General features: G+C 40.0%; 1 protein-coding gene across 5 annotated transcripts in view; it reads right to left on the bottom strand.

The window, feature by feature from the left end:
* Window positions 1–13676, bottom strand: part of AKAP7 (A-kinase anchoring protein 7) — a 181311-nt gene extending 167635 nt beyond the window's left edge. The window contains exons 1-2 of one of the 5 annotated variants that reach the window (XM_049654364.1): window positions 13497–13676; window positions 12066–12123 (exon numbers count right to left, since the gene is read on the bottom strand). The gene's annotated coding sequence lies outside the window, so the exon portion shown is untranslated. Of the gene's footprint in view, window positions 1–12065; window positions 12145–13486 lie in introns of those variants that run through there. The other 4 variants (XM_049654363.1, XM_049654367.1, XM_049654365.1 and 1 more) reach the window with 4 other exon arrangements.
* Between the last annotated feature and the right edge of the window lie 726 nt (window positions 13677–14402).

Raw genomic sequence — 14402 nt, 5'->3', positions numbered from 1 at the left:
TCTTAAATGCGTCCTAGAATGGGAATGGAAGCAAAGAAGACCTTGGTACAACCACAGTAGTTGACATAAAGATCATACACAGAAAGTAATAAAGCTCATTACTCTCATTCTAAAATTATTCTAGCAAGTTGAGTATTTGATTTGCAGACTCATAACAATCATGGGCTGATTAGAGAGGCCTGACGGATTCCCCTGTCCTGAGGTTGTGCAGGTGAATAAGACATCTTTTTTTAAGCAGCTCATCACCTAATAACAGAGAAAGAAACACGAGTATCTGCAATAAGTTATACACTAAAAGCTGCAAAAACAAACAAAAAACAATCCACACTGCTATTGAAGGGGATAAGAATATGCCACCCCAAAATATGTCACTCTGACATTAAGATTTGGTACTGGGGGCAATTGAGAAACTGCAGTGAAAGAACTCTGCCTTCCCCCTTTCTATGAAAAGCAGGGTAAGTGTCACTTTGTGAAGATGACATACATTTCCATTTGTAAAGATTTTCCCCTTTTCAGGAAGAGGGGGGAGTCATACCAGGAGAGAAGAGTAATTCTTACCTGCATAAGGAACCGTACTAAATAACCCTTATTTACCAAACATTTCCTGGTCACCACCTGAAGGCAGAGACAAAGTCTATATTTACAAGTGCATAGAGGTTATTCAATGTATTGTTGAATGAAACTTTTATAAGCATCAGATCCGCTTAAGCAGTCAGATTTGTGAAAAAAAGAAAACAACACACCCAAATAAGTTTCATAAAAAAGAAACAGTGTCATAAGTAATAATGTTCTTTTTTATTTAAAAAAATTTTGTTTAATATTTATTTTCAGGAGACAGAGTGCAAGCAAAGGAGGGGCAGAGAGAGAGGGAGACACACAATCCAAAGCAGGCTCCAGGCTCCAAACTGTCAGCACAGAGCCTGACACGGGGCTCAAACCCACAAAGTGTGGGATCGTGACCTGGGCTGAAGTCAGACGCTTAACCAACTGAGACACCCAGGCACCCCCCTAAGTAATAATGTTCTAAAGCTTCACCAACCTGAGGCTAAAAAAATAGCTGACATTAACATTAACATCTGACTGTTAATTGCTGCCCCTGCAGAACTCTAGCCCCTGATGAAATACCTCCAAAATACCTTTGGGGTTCTAAATGGTGTCTGACATCGCTAATGAATCTTCCAGGCTGCCATCCTTCCCCAGCCTTTGCCTCACTGAGCCCTTCTGGTTCAGTCTCCTTTCCAGGAAGCCTTCTATCCTCACCAGACATTTGCTGATTGGTGGTTCACCTGGCCACATGGTAACAGTCCTCATGGTTACAATCTCTTGCAAATGAGAAGACTGATTCTTCCCCCCATGCATTACATTCTGCTTGGTGATGTTGAGAGAGACAGCCAGAGACAACAGATCCAAAATGGAGTCACTTATGCTAAGTCTCACGTCAGTAAACCAGGTCTTGATAGATACCTCACCTAATTACAGTTTCAACTTTTCCCAGCAACGTAATCTTAAACAAGTAAATCTGGAAATTCCTGGTCAGCTATAGTGAGATAATCTACCTGTTGCCCCTTTCCAGCCCCCAAAGAAAGATAACAGTCTGCCCTTTCCTTTTCCCTGCCCCCTTTTGCCTATAAAAGTTTCACATTTTGTTCAGGTCTTCGGAGCTCCTTTTTATTTGTTAGATGGTATGCTGCCCCTATTCATGAATCATTGAATAAAGTAAATTTGATCTTTACATTTATTCGGTTGTTAACAGCGGATAGGGGGACACACAAGATTGCTTGGACCTCTGAGAGTTAGAGAATTCATTGAGATAGCATGTTCCTTTTGTGAAAAACAAGATAGGAGGCCCCAAACAGAGTCACTTATGCTAAGCCCTTATACCAAGACTTATAATAGTTTCAACTGTCCTAGAAATGGAACCTTAAACCAGTCAGTCAGGAGTTGCCTGATCAGCATTAGTTAGGGAATCTGCCTGATAGACCCCCACCATCAAAAGGAAAGTAACCTTGCAATAGTCCATCTAGTTTTTGATCCTAGTATAACTTCCTTGTTTCCCCTCCCTTCTGCCTATAACAGTCTTTTATTTTGTACAGCTCCCCAGAGCTCTTTTCTGTCTGCTAGGTTGGATGCTACCAGCTTCAAATCAATTTTTGCTCAAATAATTGTTAAAAATTGAATCTGCCTCAGTTTATCTTTTAACAATTCACACACAGTCTTTTTCTCACCTGAGGACAACGTACAGTGCCAAGATGACTGTATTGGAAAGATTCCGGTTAAGCTGCAACAACACTCCTGTGCCAGCACCCCCTCTGACCACCCCTTGGGGCCTACTAGTGAATTGACTCATTCATGCAGCCAACTCCATTCCACATGGTGAGTTCCCTCTTCAGGTCCCTCGATTCTCTTCTGTGCTGTGGTCCTGTCCCAATGCATTGTTGCTGTTTTGGTTTTTGTCCTAGAAGGTTCTTTGGTCCTCCCAATAAACTACACCTACAAATGGTTATCAAGGAAAATGAAGTCATGCAGTTCAGAAAGACATAGTCAAGTATCAGTGAAAGTCAACTGGAACCCTTGGTCACCCAAGGCAACTCAGGATGACCTTTTATTTTGTTAGACAAGAAATATGTGTTTAACTATAAAATATGTATGCTTTTTAAAAAAAAAAAAAAAACCAGTATATTTGTTTATTTTAAGAGAGAGAGAGAGAGAGCATGCACAAACAGGGAAGGGGCAGAGAGAGAGGGAGAGAGAATCCCAAGCAGGTTCTGTACTGTCAGCACAGAGCCTGACCCAGGGCTTGAACTCGAACCAACTAAGTCATTCAGGCACCCCAAAACATTTATGCTTTAAATTAGCGTCTGAGTATAACATTTATTTAAGAAATCACTGTTTTGGAGCACCTGGGTGGCTCAGTCAGTTAAGCATCTGACTCTTGATTTCGGCTCAGGTCATGATCTCATGGTTGGTGGGATTGAGCCCTAAGTCAGTCTCTGTGCTAAAAGCATGGAGCCGGCTTGGGATTCTTTTCTCTCCCTCTTTCTCTCTCTGCCCCTCCCCCACTTGTGTGTGTGCATGCTCTCTCTCGCTCTCTCTCTCTCTCTCTAAATAAATAAATAAACCTTAAAAAAACTCACTGCACCCATTTAATAATAGATTTATTTCAGTAGCCAGACACAGTTAAAAGGTCTGAAAATATTAAATATTCAAATGCAATATTCTAAATTATTTTAAATACTTCTGGCTTCAAATCTCTAATTTCTAACTTATGTAAGTAACCTGTGTTGTTTTATACAATTTTTAAATTCAGAAAAACTCACGGAATAACATTCAAAATTATCTGTAATACATCAAGCAGAAGTATATCTCCTTAGAAACAGACATACATACACACATGTGCACACACACATGTGCTATAGTATATACTTTATAAAAAAAAGAATGATGTGGTGTCTGGCCTTGTAACCTACTTTTTTCCTTGCAGTATGTTGTGACGAATTTCTCATATCCTTAAATATTCTTGTATACCGTAATTTCAAGGCTGAATTTTATTTTATTTATTGTTTTTTGTTTCTTGCTTTTGTTTCAATGGCTGAATTTTAAATCTTTATATAAATGTGGGTCCTGGAGTATGCAATACTCATTCATCCTGACTCTGTCTGCTGCGCCAGCAGCTCTCCCTGCTTATGTGTGTTGTAAGGATAAGTACTGAGCTTCAAACAAGGGGGCCCAAACTTGGAAGTTTCCCTAAAGCTGCTGACATATACTTGCTCTACTGGAAAGAGGCAGAGACAAGTACTCCTGCCCACAGTGCCTCGTGTACATCTAATGCGTCATGATTATTAGATACTTCTTGGTCTTTCCATCCCTCTTAATATGTATCTACATTTAACATGTACTTGCTTCACTTACTATTGATCTATATGTAATGCATCTTAGTTCATTCATTCCCTCTTTTCTTCTATAACAAAAGAAACAATTATAACAGCTTTCTTCTATAACAGATCTGAATATTCTTCTATAACAGATCCAAAGTGCATATTACAAATCTCTGACACAATTCTCTGACTGGCTGATCTGTTGCCATTTTAGCAAACCTTTCTAACCCACCTTGGATTTCAATTTAGCATCAGAAAGTCTGACCTTAACTTTTGGGTTTTATTTATTTCTCCTAGTACTGAATAGCTCCTATTCTGTTTCCAAGGTAACAATAAGAAGAGGAGGTTGTGTACCTGTCTAAATACTCCTCTTAGTTCTAAGATTTGTACTTTTGCCACCCACTTAGCTCCTTATTAAAACTCCTTTACTTGGAATGTATCTTTGTATTCACCCTTGCTCTTTTTGGCTTTTCTTGATTCCTTCAAAATTAATTAACTTATTTATTTATATTAAATTTATATATAAATTAATTTATGTGTGTGTATACATATGTATAATGCAAGGAACTGCAGAAACGGATCTCTCTTTGGCTATGTGTTTATCGGAAGGTCTCTGCCCCATTTGGCGTATCCTTAGGGCCAGTAAGTGTCCTCATTCACCTTCCTTTTCCTTCCCTTGAGTTTTTTGTGGACAGCCCTAATATCAATTTCCACAGTAGGTATCCACAAAAGGCACTGCCTTCCCTTCCTGCCCATGAACCCTCACCACCTGCATTACAGGTAGAGTGACCAACTGTCCCGGTTAGCCCAGAACTGTTCAGTTTTAGCACTGAAAGTCCCATGTCCCAGGAAACCCCTCAGTCCCTAACAGAGACAATTTTCACCCTAAAACAGATCAAGAGAAATGAGATAATGTGACCAAAGGATAAAGGTTTCCATGGGCTGAGAGAGCCAAGGAAGGCTTAGCAGAGGAGGTAATATGTTTGAGTATAACATTTATTTAAGAAATCACTGAAAATGAGTGGATGAAGAAAGCTGGAGCATGGGGGTAACACATTCCAAGCTGGAAGGCAAGTAGACACAAAAGAGGGTCTACCAGTTCGACTGGTTCAAGTGGCAGAGGACTGGGAGATAAGGCTGGAAAATTAGGCTGGGACCAGATTGTAGAAGGTCTTAAATGCCAGGATAAGCAATTGGGACTTTTATTATATAAGAATTAGGATTTGCTAAAGATCTCTGACCTTGGAATTGACATGATAAAGGATGGCTTTAGAAAGACACATCTTTCGGGTCTGTGCAGGATTTATTGAAGAAGGCAGAGAGTCAAAGCCCTGAGTCTAGTTAGTTCACTGGGATACTTTAGTCATCAAAGCATGAGGGACAGAAACCTAAACTAAGGTGTTGGCCCAGAAATGAAATGAGAGTGCTAGATTTAAGAAATTGCAAGACAATCAATGGCAAAACTTAGCAAACAATAATGTGGAGAAAGAGAAAATTGATTGGTTGGCGCATTAGAAGTAGTGTGAGATTGGTGTTCCCAGAGCGGTACAGAATGAAGAGGATGAGAAGTGAGAGAGGGACAAGTTGAGCAAGCAAGGTGCAGGAAGTGTGCACTGGGTAATGTTACCCTTCTCCTCATTCCTCGGGCATCTTGAATAAAGGCAGTAATTAAATTCACCAATTTTAGGTGTGAGTGATTTTGCTGTGAAAACCAAAGAAAAGACTGAGGAACATAGAGCATGCAAGAACTCCTGTGGTTAGCAGCTGGGAGGGTCCTATGGATGTAAGCACCTAAGAATTTGCAGCAATGGTGCATGGGTGGTTGGACTTCTGGTGAATTTGAGCAGTTTCAGTAGCTCTTGAGGGGTGGGAGTGCCATTCAACTGGGTTCCATTTAAAATTTTTTTTTTTAAACGTTTATTTATTTTTGAGACAGAGACAGAGCGTGAACGGGGGAGGGGCAGAGAGAGAGGGAGACACAGAATCGGAAGCAGGCTCCAGGCTCTGAGCCATCAACCCAGAGCCCGACACGGGGCTCAAACTCACGGACTGCGAGATCGTGACCTGAGCTGAAGTCGGCCGCTTAACCGACTGAGCCACCCAGGCGCCCCAACTGGGTTCCATTTAAATGTCCGCGGAACTCAGTCAGTAGAACATGCAATTCTTGATCTTAGGGTTGTGAGTTCGGGCCCCACGTTGGGTGTAGAGATTACTTAAAAATAGAATATTAAAAAAAAAATGCCTATGGAAATGAATTAGTAGAGAAGTAAAGGAGAAAAACTGGTGGAGTAATATTGGGGGTATAACGTCAGAACATGATGAAGGTGTTGATCTTAGGTAAGAAGAGTAGGAGGGATTAGTAGGATAGATGAATTCTGTTACATTTTTGGATGGGGCTGTTTAAGGGAGCTGCTCTCTAAAGATGTCAGTTTTCTTGATGGAAATAGGTGGTGGACTCATTTGCTGGAAGGAGAAGACACTGAAGGAAGAACCCTGGTGATTTAGAAGTTTTATAGATGTACAAGCGTTCATTGAAACTATGGGTTTGTTTGAGAACATCCAGGGAGAGTGGATGGAACACTTTCATCATCTTTGTGATTATAATCTGAATTTTTTTTAATATATTTCATCAGCTTCTTGAATTATTACATACTTACTACATTTCTTCCTTTCTGGGTAAAAATAAGACAATCACTAAGAATATATTCATCAAGAACATGATTCTTTTTCTTCAAACAAAAGGGGATCATTTACTTATTATGAGGAATATGCTAGTTTGTATCATTATTTAGAGATAATAATGTTCTTATATTGTTGGTCTTGAGATGATCTCTTTTTATGCACTAAAGCAGTTAGTGCTTCTGACCACATTTGGTCACATGCCAAATTGAGAGATTAGGCTTAACAGCTCTAATTAGGCTTCCTGAATTTGATTAGTGCTGGGGATTTGTTTCTCAGTTGATAGTTTATCCTATACGATTTAGCTCAAAACCACATGCTTTCTTAGCTATTTTTTGTATCATATACATCATGTAAACTATCTACTTTCCAATAGACCATTGTGCATCAACGATTTGTTATTGTTACTTTCTGGTAAGATTTGCTGAATAATGAAACAAGCTGTGTCAAATTTCGCTTTGTGAGTCACAAGGGCTTTTTTTGTTTTTTGTTTTTTGTTTTTATATTAAATATAATTTAGTGTCAAATTGGTTTCCATACAACACCCAGTGCTCATCCGAACAGGTGCCCTCCTACCAGGGCTGTTTTTTACTATTTGTTGGTTTCATTGTCCTCTTAGTGTGCTAGAAAGTGTTGGTGTAGTTTATATTTAAATTTCTCATTGTCCATTTTAACTGTGTGTTACAATTCTTTTTCGGGGGGGGAAATGTAACAGACTAGATTAATGGGATATTAATGAAAGATTTCACACCTTTCCAAATTTAGTAACCTCATTGCTTGCTTGGCATAAGTATTCCCCATTTTTAGTTGTGAAATTGATATTTAAAACAATATTGCACAAGATGACACTGGCAAGACTACTCTTATTTGCCCATCAGAATATAATTGACGATTATATTATGTGGTTTTCTTTGAATCATGTATGCATTAGATGATTTAACGAGAGGGAGAAAAATAGAAAAAGTTCAAAAGTCCTAGAAAGAAATAGAATCAGAGATGGAGGAAACTTGAATCTATTCTCCTTTACTATGTAAAAGATTTCCTTAGTGATAGTCATCTATATGAATATATTCACTACCTAACCGCTCTTTGCTTAAATATTGAGTGTTTTCAAATCAAAAAATATCTTTTCATTTCTGTTGGCCTGGCTATGTAATAAAAGAAACACATGGGGCGCCTGGGTGGCTCAGTCCGTTGAGCGTCTGGCTTCGGCTCAGGTCATGATCTCACAGTTTATGAGTTCAAGCCCTGCGTCGGGCTCTGTGCTGACAGCTCAGAGCCTGGAGCCTGTTTCAGATTCTGTGTCTCCCTCTCTCTCTGCTCCTCCCCCACTTGTGATCTGTCTCTCTCTCTCAAAAATAAATAAACATTAAAAAAATTTTTTTAAAGAAAGAAAGACAAAATAACTATAATCAGCAAAAATGCAAAACTCCCCTCATCACAAGGTGTCAATACCCAAGGTCTTCTGACACTTTCAATCTTTATCACATTGTGGTAACACAATACATTTTCTAGACACAATTTCTACATGTAACTAAACAATATATAATAGTTTATGCCACCTTTTCCTCTAATATATTTTCCAAAATCTATTTCAAATAGGTATTTTTTATATGTAGCCTAATTTGCACTATATTATGATGCTTTGTTGTATTCTGCCATCATTTATTTGACTAGTCCCTAAATCTTGATCATTTTGACAATGTTGGCTTCTAGTAGAATGCACTTACAAATATCCTTGCAGTTTTTTATTCCCCTTTCATTTGTATTATTTTCTCGATACATACATCAAAAATAAATTTACCAAGAAAAACTTGTTTGATTTTTATGACTTTTCTTAGTAGTATATCACATTGTTCTACAGGGTTTTAAAAACAAAGTGTAAAGGCAAGGTATCTGCTCCCCAAAAGCCCTCACTATATTGGGTTTACTCTTCACTTGTACTTCCTAAGTGTTTACATTGCACTTCTTTTCCATCCCAGCCCCCCACCCCCACCTCTTGGTTAAAGTAAATTCTACTCCCAAATGGGGCTTGAACTCAAGACCCTCTGAGATAAAGAGTCACATGCTCCAGCCAGCCAGGTGCTTCTACAGTTGCACCTCAGAAATCTTCAGCAATGCTGAAATTTTTCTAATAGTCAAAAATTTATCAAGTGCCTAATATTTTGCCAAAAAATCACTGGGTCTCATACATAGGCATCATGGTCCATAGGTGGCATAGTGGAATGGTTTAAGAGCTTGGACTTTGAAAGCCAGATTGCTACCTGTGATGAGCATTTGAGGCAGGCCTCTCATACAGTTAAGATTACCTACCAAATTAAGGACAAGTTCAGTATGCATTCAAGGCCCACCACCATTCATTTCTACGCACTCTTTTTTCAGTGCAATATTTGGGACATGCTTGTAGTAAAAAATTATTCATTGGTTACTTGAAATTCAAGTTTAACTGGCCATCTTCTATTTTTATTTGGTAGATCTGGCAACCCCACACACTGGTAGCTTGAATATGGCTTCAAACCCACATATGGATTTGCTTAAGGTTACAACGTCTCAGGGAATTTTTTTCCCCATTCTACCAGGGCAAAGGTTGAGACAGATAATTTTGCAAGATCTTCTTCTTTAAGGTAGAGGTATTCTTTTTAAAAAAAAATTTTAATGTTTACTAATTTTGAGAGAGAGAGAGAGAGGAGCGGGGCAGAGAGAGAGAGAGAGAGAGAGAGAGAGAGAGAGAGAGAAAGAATCCCAAGCAGGCTTGACACCCAGCACAGAGTCCCATGTTGGGCTCAGTCCCACAGCTGCAATGTCAGGACCTGAGCCAAAATCAAGAGTTGACCACTCAACTGACTGAGTTACTCAGGTGTCCCAGATAGTTGTATTTCTTACTCATTCTTACTTAACACTGGTAGTGTTGTTTGTTAGAATCTCAGATCTGTGCAATGATTTTGCATAGCTCCTTGACAGTATCTGCTGTCCTCTGCATACCATGTAATTTGCAAAATGTACACTCATAAGTCCCTTAGGTTGATCATTAGGGTGAAAATCAGCTTTACAGATCACATACCTTTCAGGACTCTTTTCCTTCTTCTTTTGTTTGTTTGTTTGTTTGTTTTTTTCCTTAGATCCCTGACTGTTTTATGAATTCCATGAAACATTTACAAATATTTTTACATAGTTTATCCAGTATTTCTAGTTGTTTTTGGCAGCAGGGATCAAGGAGAAGGTGTTCTGAGGAGAGAGTCGTTCAGAGTGTCTCAAATGATATTCTATCAGAACCCGATATCCTTCAATCCTGTGTTCTTGTTAACTCTGAAATCTGGTATTCTCAGTGTCTCTTTCAAGTTTTAATATTCTTTACCAGTCAATCGGTCTAGTCCAGAGTATTTAGTATCATTTGGCTTTGCTTTCACACGCTGTATAGCCTGGTGATCTGTCCAATGACAGACTATGGGAGCTTTCTCTGAGTTGCATCTAATGACTTGAGCCACTACCGTGTTTATCTCCTACCGGTGCTCTTTCTCTAAGTTGGAACCCATTTCCCTATGCCCTAATATCTCAAGTGGTATAGAATAAAAGCCAATCTAATGCTGCCACCACCAGTCCCCCAACTTATCTTCTGATTCAGTCCAAAGGAATACCGTTCTTACTGGTGTTCCTGGAACCATACCTGAGACCCTCATGGAATTAACCTTAGATTAGTTTTCTACTGGCCATTAGAAAGACCAAATTTCAGAGTGAGGTTAGATTCCCCTGGGCACCCCTGCCCAGTGCCTTCCTGGGTGAGTGACCAGTGGCTTCTTTCCCCTATTGGTCCTGATGTCAGAGTTTTAGCTTGTTTTTATTCTAGGTCCACCCAGCCCTGTACATTCTTGGTATCAATGGTGTACTAGAGCTGGTTCAAACCAGATTGCAAGAGCCAGTGAAACTTCTAGAACTGAGACCTGGTGAATAAGACCAGCTGTGATTAAAAATTAAATTATGGAGTGGTGCCTAGGGGTTCAGTCAGTTAAAAGTCCGACTCTTGATTTTGGCTCAGGTCATGATCTCACAGTTGTGAGGCTGAGCCCCACATCGGGTTCTGCGCTGAATGTGAAGCATACTTGGGATCGTCTGTCTGCCTCTTTCTCTGCCCCTTTGCTGCTCATGCTCACTCTCTTTCTCTCAAAATAAATAAATAAATATTTTAAAAATTAAATTATAGAAACTTATAGTTAAATTACATTAAAAATGATGGTAAATACAAAGTTCTTAGGAGAAAACATAGGAATCAATCTTTTTGTCTTGAGTTAGCAATTCTTTCTTTTTTTAAAAAAAAAGTTTTAATGTTTATTCACTTTTGAGAGACAGAGAGACAGAGCACGAGAAGGGGAGGGGCAGAGAGGGGGGGGGGCACAATCCAAAGCAGGCTCCAGGCTCTAAGCACTCAGCACAGAGACCGACGCAGGGCTCTAACCCACGAACCATGAGATCATGACCTGAGCCGAAGTCGGATGCTCAACCGACTGAGCCACCCAGGAGCCCCAGCAATTGTTTCTTAAATATGATACCAGAAGCACAAATGACAAAAATTAAAAAGTAGTTAAACTGGACTGCATCAAAATTTAAAAGTTTCATGCTTCAAAGGACACTACTAAGAAAGTGAAAGTACAGTCCATCCAATGGGACAAAATATTTGCAAATCATATATCTGGTTAGAGATTTCTATGTAGAATACATTTTTTTAAACTCCTTTAACTCAATAATACTTTTTAAAAAAATAACCAAATTAAAAGACTCATTAACGATTTGAATATTTTACCAAAGATGTCCAAATGGCCAAAAAGCACATGAAAAGATCCTCGACATCATTAGCCATTAAGGAAATGCAAATCAAAATCACAATGAAGTACTTCATACCCACTAGGATGGCTCTAATCAAAAAGACAATAACAAATATTGGTGTGGACGGGAAGAAATTAGGAATGTCCAGAATAGGCATGTCCATGGAAACAGAAAGTAGATTTGTGGTTTCCCAGGGCTGCAGGGGAGGGGGAGATGACTGGAATAGTCACAGGTGTAACTGAGCCCAAGGACACGCAGCAAAGCCAATCACTGAGACATTGAGTATGAAGCAAGAGAAAGGGTTATTCAAGCGGCAGCCAAATGAGACAGAAAGGTGGCCCAAATCTGTCTCATCCAACTGAGATTAGAATAAGCTTTTATAATCATAGGGGTTGGGTTGAGATTATATACATATTGAAGAAAAGGGCAGGAAAATGTATAACTGTTGATGAGGAAAGATAGAGCAAGTGCATTGAACAAACATATATGTAACACACATCCCGTGTTCATTTTAGGGTGGAGACTTAACATTAAAGTAAGGCAAATTTTCGCATCTGACAGCAGGAGGTCATGTGCAGGACAAGGGGAGGGGCTGTGGGCGTGCTCTGAGAGCTGGTACAAACTGGATGGGGTCTTGGGCTCATTATCTCAGGTAAGGAATGCTTGTTCATGGGCCAGAACCCTATCACTGACCTTCATTTGTGTCAGTCCAGGCCACTGTGGAGATGGCTAGTGGTCTGTTTAGCAGGGTCTGAAAAGAAACAATAGCTGATTAGGGAGACACAGGTCTTTGAAAAACAAGCTTTAAATTTCCCATTGGTCTTAATTTCATTAATCCCATGGGACTCAGTGTCCCAGAGTTTCTTTTTGAAATGTTGAAAATGTTCTAAAATTAGATTGTGGTGATGGTTGCACAACTCTGTAACTATACAAAGAAACCATTGAACTGTGCACCTTAAATGGATGAATTGTATGGTATGTGAATTATATGTCAGTAAGCTGTTGAAAAAAAAACAAAAAAAAAACCACCAGGATAACAAGTAATCAAAGCATACCACTTTCTGATTATTTTACGTTTTACTATTACCTGTGCTCTTGAAGTTATTTACTAAGAGATGGTGCCCAAGTAGCCCCAGAACACAGGATCAAATTGTATATGATATTAAACCAGCAAAAAACTGTTTATCTCAACTAATATCTTGTTTATTTCTTCCTATCAGACAGACAGATGGCAGGGAGTGATAATACGCTCTACTAATCCCTTAGGAAGACTCATTTGCTTGAGATTTAGACACAAACAGTAATGATCCACGCGATTATAACAAATACAATGTTGCCGCAAAGGGCTTCATGACAAAATTATTAGAATATGTGCGCAATGGATCTACTCAGTCATCCTGTGGCACTTCATCAACGGATTTTGTTGAGCATTATAGAAACTGCAAAAATGAATTAGGTCCTGTTTCTGTATGCAGTCAAAGGTCAGTCAAGGAAGCAAAAACTGGGGCGCCTGGTGGCTCAGTCGGTTAAGCGTACAGCTTCGTCTCAGGTCATGATCTCGGGGTTTGTGGGTTTGAACCCCGTGTCAGGCTCTGCTGACAGCTCAGCCTGGAGTCTGCTTTGGATTCTGTGCATGTGTCTCTCTCTGCCGCTCTCCTGCACATGCTCTGTCTCTGTGTGTCTCTCAAAAATAAATAAACGTTAAAAAAAATTTTTTTTAAAAAGAAGAAAGTAGAAACCAATGTAAATATTTAACACTAAAGGCATTTAATGCGGAGAAACAGGTACTTTAAACTTTCGAAAGGGCTTAATGAGTGAAAGTTAGGCAGCTGCCCCCAGCTGCCAGATTTACTAAAACTGAATCTGAAACTTCTTGCTTTCATGCACAAATCAGAAAAATGCAAGAGATGGCAATCAGTGATCATGGTTGCCTTGCAGCCCTGGGCTGAAAAGCAGGAAGGGAAATGCAGAGGCCCCCTTAGGCAAACAGCCTTGAGCAATGGAAATGTACAGCAAACCCCAGGCGGAATACACCTTAAAATATCTATAGACCCTACCTGACTAAAGGGCTGCTTACAACCAGGCACAGTTACCAAAAAAGGGAGATTCCATACCTGGCCTTACCTCCTCATCTTCCTGCTTTAAAAACAGCACCCTCCCTAAACTCTCTCGTAGTGCATAGCCTCTCCTCTGCAGTCCTGCCCGAGGCGCCCTTGCAGTGTATTCGGTAAACTTCTACTTCCTTTGATCTGCCTCAGGTGAATTCTTTCACCTCCTGTGCATCCAGCTTCCACGCAATCGTCCCCCCACATTTGGGGGCCCCCAAATCCAATTGAGAGACACCCCATTTAGACACCACAGGAAGTGCCTGCAAAAAGTCCTATCTTAGGCTCACATTTCCACCACCACTGCAGGAGAAAGAGGAATGGCTTCTACTTCTCTTCTGCCTTATAACTTATAACCCTTCACACCTTGTAACTCACGCATGTGTACATCTCATTGGCCCAATCTAAACTGTCCTGGGAACCCTTCCGGCAAGGGGCTGTGGGAAATGTAGTCCTCATTCATCCAGCTCCTCTGTTGAAAGGGAGAGTATAAAGGGAATGGAAATGGTACTAAGTACCAACAAATAATATTGGATTCATTACCCTCCACGGTAGTCAGGTAATTTTCTGAGACTGTACACAGGATGAGACAGGAATTGTTTCTTAGCAGTAGGGGATGCAAGTTATAGAAATTTAACCTTTCCAGCCGGTAACTTGACAGGCCTTAAGCCATTGGATTCCTAAGCAGTTGACCAAATTGGCAAGCCCTGAACTTCTTGGGAGCTTTTCTTCTTATGCCTTAAGAACATGCCTTAAAAAAATCATAAAGCGAGGGTGCCAGGGTGGCCCATTTGGTTAAGTGTCTGACTCTTGATTTCTGCTCAGGTCATGATCTCTTGGTTTGGTCTATGAGTTTGAGCCCCTGTGTCAGGCTCCATGCTGACAACATGGAACCTGCATGGATTCTCTCTCTCTCTCTCTCTCT

The sequence above is a fragment of the Panthera uncia genome (genome assembly GCF_023721935.1).
Source record: "Panthera uncia isolate 11264 chromosome B2 unlocalized genomic scaffold, Puncia_PCG_1.0 HiC_scaffold_24, whole genome shotgun sequence".
Taxonomy (NCBI): Eukaryota; Metazoa; Chordata; class Mammalia; order Carnivora; family Felidae; genus Panthera; species Panthera uncia.
Note: the sequence above shows the minus strand (reverse complement) of the source record. Positions and strands in the feature narration are given on the sequence as shown.